Source organism: Cebidichthys violaceus, unplaced genomic scaffold (genome assembly GCF_023349555.1).
Source record: "Cebidichthys violaceus isolate CVI_PGR_0920_01 unplaced genomic scaffold, fCebVio1.0.p SCAF_52, whole genome shotgun sequence".
Classification (NCBI taxonomy): domain Eukaryota; kingdom Metazoa; phylum Chordata; class Actinopteri; order Perciformes; family Stichaeidae; genus Cebidichthys; species Cebidichthys violaceus.
In genome coordinates this window covers 320,773-325,883 of record NW_027176728.1, presented here as the reverse complement: position 1 = coordinate 325,883, position 5,111 = coordinate 320,773, and the positions used below count along the sequence as shown (strand labels likewise).

Sequence of the window (5,111 nt, the reverse complement as noted above, 5' to 3'; positions counted from 1 at the left end):
TGAATTGTTCTGTTTTTTAATTTTTTTTATGCTTAAACCAAAACACTAATAATGTCTAGAATACAATTCTTGTCCCCCTTTGTGCGCCCATTATCCAATCAGGAGTCAGATCTACGACCCCAATGAATATCAATGAGCTCTGCAAAACAGCTCAATGTCGTGGGCGTGGTCAGGGACGTCATTGGTAGAACGTGCCTACACTCCCCCAGCCAATGGTTCGTTCTGGTTTTCCTGCGGAGTGTTGTGATTGGTTGGCTACAAATAAAGATCATTAAGGATCCGTTTGTTCATTTTACGTCATTAAAACATGATCATTAAATACCTCACTATTGATGCATACATTATTTTGACTGATAATTTAAAAGACCTATTGTTCCAATTGTACATTATTGGTATTCTAATGGTAGAAGAGTAATAATTCGCTCTTTAAAAAAACAGGTCAGCAGATAGTGTTGATTACATCCAGTGAGGCTGTGTATGTTGATTCATGATGCCATATGATAACTTTCATAGAAATGTATCCTTCGTTTTTACAGCACGTGTGGTTTATTTCTCCGGCACGAGGCACTTTATTCCATGTAAGTAATAATGAATAAAGTATCTATCTTTCTATAGACTATAGTCAGATGCATCTAAGAAACTGGAACTGGTAGAGCGTGAAACTTAAACTCCGGTCGCGGGTTCGATCCCCACGGTGGGCGGAGGTCTTTTTGATTGACACACGCATGAGGCCCAATCACAATTTGACTGACGTCACCTGTTGAATGTTTGAGGGTGAGATGCATTATGGGCTTGAAGTGGTGTGAATATGAATAGGACAGCAGTTTGCTGCCACATATCACGTCATCATAACATGTTATGTGCGATTGTTGGGTATTTATTTCACACTCTTTGAACTTGATACAAAAGTATGAAGACACATCACCACGAAAGCATCACAAACCTCCAATCACATCTCGTTAATTTTCAACTTTCTCCAAAATTGACAACCAATCACATTTGGCCCATCTCCAAAATTCCTCCATCTTTTCTCAACCAATCAGCGTTGACCATTTCCTCTCGCTTTGTCTCCTATCCGGGCGGGAAACGCCGCCCTCTGGTGGTAGGTTTGGATACTGGTAGTAACTGCAGTATTCTGCTGCACTCCATCACTGGAGCTGTCCTATTAATGAGCTTTTGTCACGCAAAACAAACAAACAAAAAAGTCACAATATTTATAATATACACAGAATGTTATTTCTGTTGTGCTAATTTTTCTTAAATACCAGACCAACTTTATGGCATATATCAGTAGTGCTGTGTGGTTGTTATCCATGATCACCCGTATATGTATTTGTGTATTCATCCAGTATTTGTATTGCATATTTTCCACAGTAATCTTTACCCTTTATCCTTTAGCCCAAAACAAATCATCTGTAACTCAATCAAATATGAAAAAGTTCTCACTAATTACATATGCTGTAAGTATTGAATCTCACCACCAGATTGCAATGTCCACCGCCCGGCTAGCTCTAGCTCTCCAGGTAGCGCGTGAGTCGAGCTAATTCTTGGTTGCGAAAGCCAATCGCCGTGCAGTCTGCAACCAAGAATCGACCAAGAATTGTCCGCTGTGGCCAATCGGTGCTCGTATCGCAACCAAGAATCAACCAAGAATTGACCAATGACGGACGAGAGCGGCCGACGACCAAATCCCTCCCACATTTGAAAAGTTGTTTACGGTGTTTGCGGTGGATGAAGAGAACGGACGTCGGATTCTCTTCGTTTTATCAACATTTCGAAAGTAAGTCAATCCTTTATAACTGTTGTTAATACAAATGAATTGAGATATATTGATGTTTGAATGAATGAGCCGCTCGGTAACTCGTTACTAACGAGGAAACGCGTCCTAACGTAAACGTCAGCTGTCCATCACTGTATAACATTATATTACAGAGAGCGATACTTAGCTAACGTTAGCTCTACCGTTACTGATGTTACGTTCAGTCACTTTAACGTTCACCGACAAAGTTAACAAACTAACCCGCTTGTTGACGACCGGAGCGAACTCACGTTAAGTGGGACTGTCCGCCATTCCGCCGTTATTTTACTGTTCTCTTTATGTATTCATTCATTCATTTACAATAAAGTCAAGTTACATACAGCGTGACAAGACTTACATTAAAATGAAATAGCACTCTCGTCTGTGAGTCGGAACCTTTACAATAACGTAACAACGTTACCGGACACCTGTTTGTAACGTACCGTTCATTTCATTACTCAACGTTACTTACAGGAGGCAGTGATGGAAAGTAACGAGGGGAATTGCATTTACTCAAGAACGTTACTGTACTGAAGTATCATTTTGAGGTACTTGTATTTTACTTGAGTATTTCTGTTTTATTCTACTTTATACTTCTACTCGATTACAATTCAGAGGGAAATATTGTGCTTTTTACTGCACTACATTTAATTGATAACTTCAGTTACTTTGAAGATCGAGGTTCTACAAAAAAGCTCAGTTTATAAAACATATTGCGTTATAGATAGATTGTTAAAGATGAAACGACCTTGATCAGCTGATTGCTCACACAATGGTTACACTGTGAGCATGCTTCATACACTCATACTTTATGCACAGCATGTTTTCTGCATTGCTTACAATGTGTGTCGCATTATGTGGGATATATGAGTAGAAATGAAATACAACATTGATAACTATGTTTTCATGAGTGTACTATCACTGAGTTATTATTGTATGAGTGTTTTCCTTCTCTTACAATGAGCCCTTCACATCTCCATTGATACGTAGATATGAAGGCTCCGCCGTGGTGACAAACAAACACTGGTTATAGAGAGAGCCTTCTTTCACTTCTTCATGTTCACATGAAGATATGCTCAGATATGCTTGTGAAAATGCAATGTGTTAAAAGTGTTATTATGGGATGGATGGCCCCTGAGCGAGGCAGACTCAGTGGCTCACGTTGCCACGGTCTTGGAAAAAGAGGAGCGAGCGGAGCGGCGTTCAGCTGCTTACAATCTGTTTATTAATATTGGTTGTTTTATGTTTTCCCAGGTTCAGGGCCAGATCCAGATGCACCCTGAGCAGGACCAGAGAAGCTCCCTGCAGCTCTGCAGAAAGGCTCATCTCTGCATTCTGGCAGTTTGGCTGAGCCCCACCTGTTCCTCCTGCCACCAAACAGTGCAGGAGAAGCAACGCTCAAGAAGAGGACCGCCCGTCTCCTTCCCCTTCTCTTCCATCTCTGGGGCTTCCTATAGTGGCTGGACCCTCACAGGTGATGTTTGTGAACTCCCCCAACCCCAGTTTACCTTCTGTGCCACCTTCCACTCACACATCCAGCCAAGCAGTTCCTTACGGTACTCAACAGTACAGGGAACAAAAGAGGAGATGGAGCAAAGTGGAACCGTCAAGAGAAAGTAGGTGAAGAAGACGGACGTGATCCTTTGCAGAAAGTGCAACAAAGACAGAAAGACAGCATCACACCTTCAGTACTTTGGGACCTGGTACTGTCCAGAGTCTGACACTCATGTGAAGAATGGAGGGCTATGCTGAAGAAGCGGGGTTGAGATGAAAACCCTCCAGCATCTCCAGTGTATGTTTTCAAGTTCTTTGCACTGTTACAGAGTTTGGCTTTACAACGGTCACTGTTTTAAGGCAGCGTGTGTAAAACATTGTTGGATATCTGATCTGGGACCATCTCGTCTCTTCACTTTAGCCGTCTTGTCATCTGATCAATGATCTCACACCAGTTTTCCAACGCTCATAAGCTTTATGTACACAGAATATGTTTTATTTTTTACTGTATTACCGATTATTTAAATTGTTGATTTTGATTACTTGATTTCTTCACTTTATTTATGTTGCACTTTCATTACATTACATTTTTACTTTTAGTTTATTTATACCTTAAGTCCTTTATGTTACACTTTATTATTATTGTCATTTTTGTTTTTCTGTAATAAAAAATCTAAAACTGACTTATCTGTGTTGATAACTTCTTCCTATTTATTATTAGTATTATTTAGTTATTACAACAACTTCACTCAAAAAAATTACAACTTTTAATATCTACCCAAGAGAGGATTATCTGAACTCCAAACTATGTTGATAAATAATAATAATCCTCCTATTTGTCACATTCATTGTTTGCTTCATCATCACATAAGGTTTTTAGTCTGCAGGCTTCTTAATTAAACAGTGGTGGACAGTAACTAATTAAATTTACTCAAGTACTCTACTTAAGTACAATTTTGAAATACTTGTTCTTTACTTGTGTATTTCATTTCACTTTATACTTCTAGTCCACTGCACCTTAAAGGCAAATATTGTACTTTTTCCTCCACTACATTTGATATCTTTAGTTACTTGAAGATTCAGATTAATAAAAGAAAATGTAATCACCTTTCCACCAATGCATTAACATAGGCCTGCTATGTTTATTTTAGATGCTGACGTACATATTTCTAGATGATCACGACGAGTCAAAACAGGCCCGAGCGGGACTCAAAACCGCGCAATTAGGGCGCATTTCAGGCTAATTGTGGTCTGTTACATAGACCAATGCGCTACATCTTTAGCTCAGTCGGTAGAGCATGAGACTCTTAATCTCGTCGTGGGTTCGAGCCCCACGTTGGGCGGCTTGATTTTGACCGTTAGCATCATCATTGCCCCTCCATGTAGGGCAACAACAAAAGTCTTCCACTCCCATCTGTCCTGGGCGAGTCGCTGGATGGTTCCCCATGAGTGGCTTAGGCTCTGTGTCTCCTTCTCCACAGTTCTTCTCCAGGTGTTTCTTGGTCGGCCTCTTTTTCATTTCCCTCCAATGTAAAGCTGTTCTTGTAATATCAGCAGGGTCTTTTCTCAACACGTGTCCTATCCACCTCCGTCTTCTTCTCATCAGGATGGTCTCCATGTCTACAGTTCTTATTTTGAGATGGTGTTTGGCCAGAAAATGTGCAGTATTCGTCTTAAACTCTTGGTGTGGAATGTTGATAGTCTGTTGAGGTCTTCTTGTGTCATTCTCCAGCGTCTGATACAATTTGAGTTTAGTCTTGATGGTGTACTGTTGTGACCTCCATATGTTATTCAGTACTTTGAAAAGCGTTCCTTGCCT

At 40.3% G+C, this 5,111-nt stretch overlaps 1 non-coding gene across 1 annotated transcript; it reads left to right on the top strand.

The window, feature by feature from the left end:
• Positions 1-4,560: 4,560 nt before the first annotated feature.
• On the top strand, positions 4,561-4,635 carry trnak-cuu (transfer RNA lysine (anticodon CUU)). The gene has a single exon. It is a non-coding gene; the product is annotated as a tRNA-Lys (tRNA).
• Positions 4,636-5,111: the final 476 nt, after the last annotated feature.